This window comes from Zootoca vivipara, chromosome 9, assembly GCF_965207765.1.
Source record: "Zootoca vivipara chromosome 9, rZooViv2.hap1.1, whole genome shotgun sequence".
Lineage (NCBI taxonomy): Eukaryota > Metazoa > Chordata > Lepidosauria > Squamata > Lacertidae > Zootoca > Zootoca vivipara.
The window spans coordinates 57,806,157-57,818,541 of NC_142592.1; the positions used below are offsets into that span (position 1 = coordinate 57,806,157).

At 44.0% G+C, this 12,385-nt stretch overlaps 1 long non-coding RNA gene across 1 annotated transcript in view; it reads left to right on the forward strand.

The window, feature by feature from the left end:
• Positions 1–12,019, forward strand: part of LOC148684657 (uncharacterized) — a 69,118-nt gene extending 57,099 nt beyond the window's left edge. The window contains exon 3 of the long non-coding RNA XR_015951771.1: positions 7,670–12,019. This is a non-coding gene — a long non-coding RNA (uncharacterized LOC148684657). The remainder of the gene's footprint in view (positions 1–7,669) is intronic.
• Positions 12,020–12,385: the final 366 nt, after the last annotated feature.

Genomic DNA, 12,385 nt, shown 5'->3' on the forward strand with positions numbered 1-12,385 from the left:
ATACTGTCTCCAACAGTGGAGGTAAGGGGGGGGGGTTTGTCTTTGAAGGTGCAGCTATGTATCTGAGAAACTCAGAGCTGCTCCTAAAATCTTATCCTCACCTCCACTTATTTGCAAAGGGCAGCCAGCTAGTTTTGATATAGTGATTCCCAGTAAATTAAACTACGCAGAAACCAAGCAGAACATTAAACAAAATAGCTTAGCAACTTAACATTAGCAACAGACCAAATAAATAGGAAAAGTTTTGCTGCCTTTTGAATGAACTCAGCCAACTGTCCAGAACGGCCTCTCTAGCCAGAGTTCCACATTTGTACCTGCCTTTCAAACACTTGCATTAATAGGGCAAATCACATAGCTAAATCTGATTGGCTGTGTGGCATTGTGACATCCTCCCATATACTGCTTGATTACTCCTTGTAATTCAGCCTTTCCCTTTTTTTGCACTCCTTTCTTTGTAAAAACCATCACTAATTATGTCCTCTAGAATGGCGTTCAGGGGTAGATGATTATCCTCTCCATTGCAGAGTTTGAGGAACATTTTTCCCTAGGCAATTTTAACTTCCCTTTTTCTTCTTGTAATCCAAGTTTTTAAATTACTCCTTTTAATCACCATCTCAAAGTAATCACTAGGCAACAAAGTGTCCTGGGATTCTGGCTCAAGAGTCCAAATTCCCCCCCCCCCCCAATTCTTTAAGAAGGTGATGCTATTCCTGCCTACCCTCAAAACATCCCCCATGATGCAACTGAGAAACTGGCCAAACAGGATTCAGGGTGAAAACAACAACAAAAGCATTTTCTGGATACCTTGCAGTATTCCACAGGGTGTTCTCTCCCCACCCATGCTTATGAGAATTTTTTTGATTAACACCTCAGCTTTTAATGATTATTGTCCTCTGCTGAATTCACTTCCATTAAAAACCATCTTTACCAACCTTGATTAAATTCTGCTTCTTTAGCTCTCGCTGAGCCCTTTGTGCAATGCAGATTCCAACAGGGCAGCAATTAACCATGCCAACTTCCTTCCCCGGAGCAACTAGAAATCACTTTTTAAACATTTCTGGAGGGAGGTTCTAATGTGTGGTCTATGCAGATACACAGCGGGAAGTCTTTTGATTTCTTGAAATACCCCGACAGTCATGTCACCTCGAGAGCTGGTACAGTGAATGTTCATAGCATTCCTTCAGATATGCAATCCAGGTCAATACGTGTAGGCTAGCCCTTTCTAATTATTATTTTTTTAAAGTTACACCTTAGTGTAGGAGAGAAATGCAGGAGAGGCCTACATTTCATATGCAATTGACTCAAATATATCTTGTCTTACTAGCTCCCACGCTTGAAATCATGCTCATTTTTTCCAAAACACTGAAGCAGGAAGGGGAAAAAATGTCTCCCACCCTGGTCATCCACAAGACCCACCCTCCATCCCTGCCTGTTATGGGGCAAAACTAATATCCTGTTTGCTACATATAAGGGGTGACCATGGCAGCCAGAGAGAAGACAGCTGTTGCCACAAGAACTAAGAATATCATACTGGATCAGGCCAATGGCCCATCTGGTATATCATCTTGTTCTTAGAGTAGTCAACCAGATCTCTGGGAAACCCACAAGTTGGACCTGAGCACAAGACCACTCTCCCCTCTTTCGGTTTCCAGCAACCGGTATTCAGAAGCATTACTGCCTCCAAGAGTGAAGGCATAGCTTAACCATCATGGCCAGCAGTCATTGATAATCTTATCCTGGCTCTTGTCCTCGTTAGCCTTATTTTTCTCATCAATGGTGGGACAGAGCCAAGGCATGAACCAAAGCTTTCAGCGAGGAGACTGTGATTCTGATCATCTTGAAGTTCATAAGGATATCAATGTATTTTCATAACCAGGCGCTATTTTTTAATATAAGAAAATAGTATACTAACAAGGGTTAGGAAGTGCCTGCATACCAAAGGTAAACAACTAAGCAGTGTGAGTTAACAGGGGTCAATTTCTATGGAAAGTTCATATTACAGCAGTGACTCAGGAGGCCAGCATATTAGTAAATGAGGCTTCTGCCATATGGAAAGACTGATCCTTTCTCTATTGGGTATCAGCTGAAAGGTCAAGGCGAAATGAAGCATGGGCGCATGCCAGGGCCACACTGCCATGTGTTGCTACATACTTTTGAGCTTATAACCCACCAGCAGTTACAAGATGCTAGGCTTAATTAGTTCAGCATCCTGTGGGTATCCTAGACTTAGATTAATAGGCTAAAGGGTATTATGTGTCAAAGAGGCAAAGAAAGAGGCAATGGATGGAAATGAGCTAGTAGGAAAATGTTACAGTTCACAGAATCAGAAAGTTAACAAAGGCCAAAGGACCATCTAGTACAAACCGGTCTCTCAGCTGCAGGCAACATAGGAAGCTCCCTTATAGCTTGGTCTGTCTACTCCTCAGACCCTCTGGGTAATGTAGGACTGCAGCTCCCATGATCCTTGACCCTGGCCATGTTGGCTGGTGTCAACATCTGGAGGGCCATCAACATCTGGAGGGCCATAGGCTCCCTATCCCTGGTCTACTCAGGCTGGCATACCATGTAGTGATGGTGGCAGTGAAGAAAGCTTACTTCTCTGCCCCTGTTGTGTATGGGCCTTTGTCATGAAAGGCCCATACACAAGGCCTCTTGAGGCCTGCTGTAATGACTCTGTGAAGTGCTTTAGGGACAAAATCTCTCGGATTCAGATGGACTTGGATGGCACAGTTAGAGCAAATGCAATGGAGGTGTGAAGAGCACTAGCTGAAAAAATTTCAGCAGACATTTAAAGCATAGGGAGAGCCCCCTGCCTTAATGTCAGTAAGTTGGGAGTTCCAAAACAAAGGTGATACCACACCAAAGAAATGACACACAAGCCTATCCCCAGGTTAGAGTACATGTTGTTTAGTCGTTTAAAAAGGTAAAGATACCCCTGACCATTAGGTCCAGTTGTGGACGACTCTGGGGTTGTGGTGCTCATCTCGCTCTATAGGCCGAGGGAGCCGGCGTTTGTCCGCAGACAGCTTCCAGGTCATGTGGCCAGCATGACTAAGCCGCTTCTGGCAAACCAGAGCAGCGCACAGAAACGCCGTTTACCTTCCTGCTGTAGCGGTACCTATTTATCTACTTGCACTTTGATGTGCTTTCGAACTGCTAGGTGGACAGGAGCTGGGACCGCGCAATGGGAGCTCACCCCGTCGCGGGGATTTGAACCACCAGCCTTCCGATTGGCCAGCCCCAGGCTCTGTGGTTTAGACCACAGCGCCACCCGCGTCCCGTTTAGTTGTTTAGTCCTGTCCATCTCTTTGTGACCCCATGGACCAGAGCACTCCAGCACTCCGGTCTTCCACTGCCTCCCGCAGTTTGGTCAAACTCATGTTCATAGCTTCGAGAACACTGTCCAACCATCTCGTCCTCTGTCGTCCCCTTCTCCTTGTGCCCTCAAGAGTACATAGGATTGGAAAACTCCCACCAAAACACATAATAGAATCTTATGATTGGCTCAGACCTTTAAAAAAAAGATATAATGTGTCTTCCCACTTAGCCGGATCTAACTTTTTGTAGCAGCTTACAAGTTGTGAATCAGGTTGGCCCAATTCCCATCTCAGAAACTATTTGTATGTATATTGTATTCCGTCTACACACCAAGAAATGTGTTAGTTGCCTTTGGTGTAGCTGGAAGAGCACAACTTCATTAAGATTATCTATATGCAATAGGGTATGCGATCGATGGCAATTAACAACCATGACCAGAAAGGGATGGGGAAGGAGCGGTATTAGGGAATCTTAAAAGGTAAGGATGAGAGAGGACTTCTCAGATTATAGGATTTTCTTCTGCACACAATTCCCAATAGAAGCTTTTTTGACCTCGCACTGACCTCACTGAATGACAGAGCACTATGGGATGTAAGGAAACCTTGCATATTGAAGAGGGAAAAGGTGGATTTGGATGACTCACAAGAGTTCAAATGAATTCCAACAGCATGTACCAGGATTTTTTTTATTTAAAAAAATTAAAATTATCTATTACTGAAGAGTGGTCCACATACTGCTTACTTGTGTGCAAGAGAATTTCGCAACAGGCAAACCTTAATGCAACTACAGTATATCTTGTAAAAGTGGCACCCAGAAGCACAGTGTTTACTAATTCTTTTGCATCAAGATGGTTTTGCATCAAGTAGCCAACAGGGGCTTTTGATTGCTAGGATGCTGTTTCGTGAATTGGTATCCAATAAAACTCAGTATTTGGGGCTTAAACCCCTCTTAATGGGGTTATCGCTTCTGCTCTGCTCGGTGCAAACTTTGCTAGATAAGTGATTATTCCTAGAATTCTTTGTAAGTCACTTTGCTCTTTAGACATATCTGCCTAATATACAAATTCTTGCAAAGCAGCTTTCCCTAATACGGTGCATTTTTGTATGTTATTTTCACTAATATATAAATATTTTTGTATGTTTCCCCATAGTGTATACTACGGGGAACGGAATATACCTTATTTGGCTGGAGAACTGCACTGAAAAATTCATAAAAGTGCAAATTGGAAGGATGATTGTGTTCCAGTACTTGTTATTGTTTCAGAAAGTGTGAATTAGGTAATACCCGGATGGGTCTTGGGACTGCATGGTCTTACTGGCGAGAGTGCTGGATGGGTCTGCTAGTGTCTCTACACAGCCCGACTCTCACCATTGCTCTGCCCTGCCTTCCCCTGGTAAGATGCAGTGACTTGTCAGATAGGTAAGCAGAACCTAGAGAACACCCATGTTCACTGGAATTATAGAGGAATGAACAATGTGAGTGTATGTCTGCTTACTCTGAAGTAAGTTGTATTCTGCTCAATGGAACTTGCTGGTAGGTGTGCACAAGGCTTTGGTTGCCTAAGTCAGTGTTTCCCAACCTTGTGCCTCCAGATGTTTTGGGACTACAACTCCCATCATCCCTAGCTAGCAAGACCAGTGGTCAGGAATGATGGGAATTGTAGTCCAAAAACATCTGGAGGCACAAGGTTGGGAAACACTGGCCTAAGTGAACTGGATGGTATTTTTGTTTTAATGACTGTTGTTGGTACCAGGTGGTCTATGGAAAGGAACAATGAATAGTTACTTCCCTACTTGTGAGTCATCTGGGAATTGACTCACAAGGTCCTCCCCCCTCCCTACCAAAAAGTGTTTATTGGCCAGGCATGTGTGCTCCAAATTAAAGCACTGGTGCAGTTTTTGCACCAGATGTCGAACGTTCAGAAATAAAAAAACCAAAACAGATCCAGTTACCATCTGTCGAAATGCAGGGTGAAAACTGTCTGAGCAACACATGACCCCCCCAGATCATATTGGGTTCAGTCTAATGATGCAGCTGTCTACGGGGGGAACTGAAGAGATCAGCTTGAGCCAGTGATGGATGAGAGAATGTAGAATGTAGATGTACCTGTATCAGATGGGCAGACAAGTTAAAGTCTCGAGACAGAACAAATGAAACACCCACAGTACAAAGTGTCAGCGAGACTTCAGAGAAGGTTTTGGAGACTGAGACACCTCATCAAGAAGCAGGGTGATAAGAAAACCTATTATAGGGGTAGTCAACATGGTGCCCTCTGGTGTGTACGTACCATCATCTCTGACCATTGCCCATCCTGGCAAGGGCTTATGGGAGTTAGAGTCTACCAGTGTCTGAAAGGCACTAGAGTAACAGATCAAAACAGATACAGAAAATAACCTTTTCTGTTCACTAAAAGAGGGGATATAACAAATGGGGGAGGCGAGGCAACGATGTGAAGAAGGACTCATGTGCTGAAAAAGAGGTCTGAATGATCTGAATCTGGTCACTGCCTGGACAGGAAGGCAGAGGTGGAGAACCTATGTCCTTCTAGATGTTGCTGGATTTGAACTCCCATTGGCCAGTGTGGCTAATGGCCAAGGATGATGGGAGTTGTACATCAAGGTCCCAGTTTCCTCATTGCTGCCATGAAGGCCATTCTTGTCACTGTAATCCTAAAATGAAACTCACCCACCTATCCATGCAGTGGAGTTGCTGGTCTTTTTCCAATGTGCACAGGCTGTTTTGCCAAGTTCTCATGCCTCCTCAACCAGTGTTAGCAACAGCTACCAACTAGGGACGGGGTGGATTTTACTTGCTTGGCATTTAAAGGTGAACCTACCTAATTTGCACTTTCTGAAACAAAACAAGAACTGAAACACAGGCATTCCTTGAATTTTCCAGTGCAGTACCAAGGAATGTGGACAAATATGCATATACTGTAGTAACATGTGCATACAATGCGTATTACTGGAAATATCCACTATACAATTAGTGGAAATATCCTCTATACAATGCATATTAGTGGAAATTAGTGGAAATATCATGGAGAAATGCATTATACTGGAGGGGGTGGGTATAAGGCAAAAAAATGCATACAAAAATGTGTATATTGTGAGAAATTCACACTGAAATGTTGCTGAATTTTCATTATTATTATTATTATTGGAAAAAAAACATTGCAAAGTGATATGGGAATGTGAAGAACTGAACTGAAGAGTGGGAAAATGAGAAAGTGAGAGAAGCTGAAATTGACACATTTCCCCATCCCTACTGGAAGAACAGGGCTGGGCAGACAAAGGTGTGAAGGGCTGTTGTTTAGTCCAGCCAATGTACACTCATTTCCCAGCAATACAGCCTCAAATTGCCAATAAAATAAATTGAAGGGGACATAATGGCAAAGCATGAATCACAGCACCAGCCTGTTCTGCATGCCGCTTCTGTAATTTCCCCCTGATTTATCGGAAGGAGAATGGGGCTAAAAGTTGCCTCATTTTGCCACAATGTTTTCATTTTGAAAAGCCCTGTCAGTCAACAGTCCATCCTCTATTTATGATTCAATTCTCTAGATGCCTTACCTGCATTGTCAGGCTTCCATTGAAAACCCCTCTATTGTTGAATATAGACTCTTACTAATAAATACAGTTGCCTTGAAAGTGAAGGGTTGTTTCAAAATTAACCTTGACTCTAGTGCGGAAGAGTCTTTTTTTCTGAAATGAAAAGATGTGCTATTTTACCCAAGCAGGGAACCATTTACTCAAGCATTCTGGCATAGAAGTCAACTGTTTCTCTTGAATAATCCTGGGAGCTTGGGAGGGACTCAAATGCATTTCAATATAAGGCTAGATCTTGTTAAGTTTTATTCATGTTTCAAAGATTATCTTTATTTTTTAAAAAAAGCACGCAAAATTGCAGCAAGAGTCCCAGTTTTATGCTAGGCACCAACACTACAGAAGGGGGGGGGAATCAAACGGCACATTAATAAACTAAATATTACCTCCCACTGATCTTTGGCTACTAGGCAGACACATTGCTTTCTTGATAGCCTCCTAAGAGGGTCTTCAATAAAGTAAAACTCTTGAGTTTGACGTGTTTCTCTTGCAGGCTGCCAGGAAAGTCTAAATTGAGTCCCTAGTTGTTTTTCAGATTAATCCATTGGAGAGTCCAGAATCTGGCAAGAGTATTTTAGAAGTTTTTGAAAATTCATTTAGGCTTGTGTGTGTGTTTGTGCAAATATGTATGAGGGAGACCGACACGGAATGCCTACTTATAAATTGATCCTCTAATCAAACCTAGGAAATCTTAGAATGACTTAGAATTCTTAGAATTAAATTGTTTTCTGATTCACAACTCTTAGGAAACAGCTTGGAATGAGACAGAGACAGAGAGGAGGATGGCAGTGTGTCAGTGAAAAAAGGAATCCTGTTGCTTCTCCTGCTGTATTCTGTTCCCCTGCTTTTTCAAAGGCAGTGCTTAAGTGAGAAGCACCAGCAGTCAGCACTTCCCGGAAATTTAGCTCTCTCAAGGAACTTAAGAACACAAGAAGAGTCCTGCTGGATCAGGCCAATGGCCCATCTAGTCCATCATCCTGTTCTCACAGTGGACTACCGATGCTTATAGAAAGCCTGCAAGCAAGACCTGAGTGCAACAGTGTTCTCCCGACATTCGATTCCCAGCGGAGGTATTCAGAGGCTTGACAGTGGCTGGCTAGTAGCCATTGATAGCCTTATCCACTCTGAATTGGTCTAATCCTCTTTCCAAGCCATGTCAATTGGTGGCCACCACGATATTTGCCCCAGGCTACCCTCCTCACCATTCCATTAAGCCAGGGGTCAGCAACTTTTTTCAGCCGTGGGCCAGTCCACCGTCCCTCAAACCATGTGGTGGGCTGAACTATATTTTTTGGGTGGAAATGAACGAATTTCCTATGCCCCACAAATAACCCAGAGATGCATTTTAAATAAAAGCACACATTCTACTCATGTAAAAACACGCTGATTCCCGACTATCCGTGGGCCAGATTGAGGCAGCGATTGGGCCGCATCCGGCCCATGGGCCTGAGGTTGCCTACCCCTCTCGTTAAGCAGCTGCTCACCTGCTTGGGCTCAGGTAGGCACCTCCAACGCACCACACGGTCTGCTACTGAGGATGGCAATGTTTTCTAGTATGTCTTTAGCCAAAGAAAAAATCCACCTCCTTAAATCAAATCAGGGGGGACAGACAGCTACAGAGAAAGTCAAGAATACAGTTTTGGTTGTTGGTTCCTGCATTGGACTAGATGACCCTTGGAGTCCCTTCCAACTCTACGATTCTACGATGTGGCAAAACTCCTTTGAAAATGTGTAGCTGTGGGGGAAATTGGGTTTGCTAAGTTCAGTCCTGTGCATGGACTTGGAAGTGTGCCCCACTCTCCATTGAGGCTAACCCCCCAGATAAATGGGATTGCAGCCAACTTTTAAAATTATTTCTATCCCACCTTTTCTTTAAGGAGCTTGCGGAGGTGCACAAGAACCCTGTGAGGTAGGTTAGGTTGAAAGACGCTGACTGGCCTAGCTTACCCAGGGAGCTGCAGCGTCTTACGGGAATTTGAATCTGACACTTGAACCACCAGAGCATATGGGCTCAGCGCTGCAATCTTATGCATGCTTAACTGGAATTCCTGCAGACACAGTGGGGCTTACATCTGAGGAAGCCTGGATAGGGTTGCACTGCAATGCTGTGGTCCTGGGCTCACCTACCTGGGAGTCCTTCTCACTCAACTTCATGGAATTTAGAGTAAACACACATATGATATATTATAGTCAAGTGATCCTTCGTTTAAGAACATGGTTATTACAAGTGGTTATTATTCAACTCCCCTTCATGGATCACTGCCTTGTCATGGCGAAGGGGCTTGAATAACTCCAAGAAGTTATGAGCTATGCCATGCAGGGCCACCCAAGATGGACAGGTCATAGGCGAGAGTTTAATTCTCCACCTGGAGAAGGAACTGGCAACCCACTCCAGTATTTTTGCCATGAAAACTCCATGGACATTAAAAAGGAGAAGCTTTGAGAAGAAATTTCCAAGGCATGCTTAGATTCATGGGGTCACAGAGAGTCAGACATGACTAAGACGACTAAACGACTATTATTCAACTGCTCATTGTCAAATGATATGCCTTTTCTGACCCACTTTACTTCAGCTCTTGCATGTAATATCTGCCATACATTTTAGTGGGGAAGAACTGGCCCTAATATTTTCAGTAATATAAGCAACCGGGGGGTGGGGGTGGGGTTAAATGACTATCAATGCATTGCATCATTACCATCTCTCTTATGTTTTTGTTCCTTTGTTACCAGGCAAGGAACAAGACTTTAATGGGAAAAAACAAAAACGAATGCACTTTTTGTGCTGAAAGGTTTTTTTAAACACAAAACAAAAACAAAACTTGTGCCACAATAATTTATGCCTTGGCTCCATCATTTGAATAATGAGATTGGGGGAAAGGGGAGGGAATTCTGTTGGAGAATACTGGGTTATTAGACAATCCCTGGAATGGCTGGCCAGAACTGGAGTAATAATAATAATAATAATAATAATAATAATAATAATAATAATAATAAGTCTCAAGAATCCAAGGGTTGGATTTTGACTAACTTGTTGCACTCATGAAAGCCAGCACAAGAAGTCTCACTAGTGCAATGGGGCTTTCATTTCTCTCCAGCCCCCTTTTCCTTCCCTCAAATCTGCTCAAGGGGGTCAGGAGAACTTCCAAAAACAGCACATGAGAGAAGGAAAGAGGTGATTGCTCTATCTGCCAAGCAGAAGTTGCTTGTGTTGGTGGTACAACGTCCTTAGCGGTATGCTGAATTCCACCCCAAATTGATGCTGAAGATCCACCTGACTTCAGTTTATAGTGATTAGAAAATCAAACTCTCATGAGGAAAGGGACCTTCCATAACGATGGCACACAGCTGGACCACAGAGGCTGGGGGACTTGTGGCCCTCCAGATCATGTTGCTGGACTGCAACTCCTATCTGCTCCAGTCAACATGGCCAGTGGCCAGTGATTATGGGAGCTGTGGTCACAGATCACGGGTTCCTTATAAAGATATCAGGGAGGAGCCACTGAGCAAATACTCTGCATGCCAAAAATCAGATAGCAAATGAAGGCTGCTCCTAGTCAGAATACACAGGATCCTGAATGGGGTGTAGGGGCATCACAGAACACTCAGGCACTCTCTCTTAGGGCCCAGCAAGGCCCCCTGACTTTCTAGTTTTTCTTTATTTTTTCCTTCTCCTAGATGAGCTACCTTCCCAGGTTGCCGAGCCCCATCTGTTCCTCACTTCCCTCTACAACACATCCAGTAACTGCCTTCTTGACCATTGGACCCACGATTGGTCTCATCTGCTCAATGAGCTGAAGCCTGACAGCTTCTAGGAGGCACAGGTGAGAGCTGAGTGCAGGGTGGGGACCATAAGGTGGACAGACCACCCCAGAAGGAGCACGGCGTGTCCCCCACCAGAGGTACTACCCCTCCCCTAACATCCCACACACCCCACTGCAGTTAACAAAGCACACAAATTACGGCAATCTGGCCACCATACAAACTTTTCAACCCTGGTGGAATTAGTTTGCTAAAGATTGGAGTAAAGAGACTGTCTTCATGGCTCTTTAAAAGCCGTCAATGGTGGCTCTAGTTTGGTGTCCCATGAAAGATGCTAGATAGTTCTGGGCCACTCAAAAGCTTGCAACTTCTCTTTTTTTGTAACATTTAGGTTGGCCCAATAAAGATGTTGCCCCAAACAAAATAACATAAATTAAATGATACACAGAAATTACTGCCATCCCATGTGTGTCTAAGGTTTCTTTTGTCCTATATTTAGGACAGTAACCGCACTGCTGTTCTTGCTCTTAGCAGTGGTTTCATTTTATTAAATTATATTTTGGGGGTTTTTTTTGGTTTTATTTACAATGGTGATTAAACTACCAGGATATGCAGCATCCTTTTGATGCTTCATCCCCTTGGAGGAGAAAGTTTACTTTGTTGGAATGAGATACTGGGAAAAGAGCGAGCGAGCTATTAATAAACGAAACTTCTTATGTGCGGCAAACTATTTTGTATGTGCTCAGCGTGGGGAATTCTTCAAATGGCTTTCTTTTTATGAATAATTGTAAATTTAATGTTCGCGTCAATAACTCCTTAAAACAGCTTATTCTGTTTCTGAGTTACACACTTCTGAGCGCCGCAACATAACTTTGATGGAACCTGGGGCATAATTTTTATTTTTCTGACGGATGGATACAAAGGGAAATAAGATCTCAAATTGCTGGAATTACCTGCTTTCCTTTCCTTTTTAAGCAGCAGGCAAATAAGTGTAAGCATTAAAGTTTGGACCATGAGACCGTAAAGCACGAGTGGAATGACTTATTTCAAATTTACTAGCCAGTTATGAAGGAGACAGCTGCTGTAGCAGCATCCATAATAACTGCTTGCACAAAAAAAATGATGCGGCAACAATGACATGGGCAGGGCTGTCCTAAGCATATCCAGCGCCATGGTGCAAAGCTCCCTCCGGCACCCCTCCTGTTTCCCAGAGTTTTTTTAGGGAGGACGGCACTGCCAGCAGGGCTGGAGGAGGCGGGCAGAGGCTGGAGGGCAGCTCCTCCGGTGGGGAAGAGGCAGAGGCTGGACACGGTGCCTCCTGGCTCAGTTGGATGCTTTGTGCCACGGCAGATGGAGGCTCTAGGTTCGGTGCTGCTTCGGCGCAGCATGGTGGAGGCGGGCAAGGGTGGCGAGCTGATGCCGGGAGGCGCCGTGTTGAGCCTCCGGCCCTTCCCTGGTGTCCTCCACCCGCGTCCCAATAGTAATAATCATAATCATAATCATAATCATAATGCAACTACTACTTTGGATTTTGGAGCAAGTGTGGTTGTCAGAACCTACTCTTCCTGGATCAACTCCTTCCCCCAAGGTCTTTTTGTGCGGAGATACACACAAGCTTAACTCTTTTCTATCTCTTCCTCTGCTCTAAAATGGGGTTACACAGCTCCAGGCTGGAAATAGCCTAATGGTATTTACATACCTTA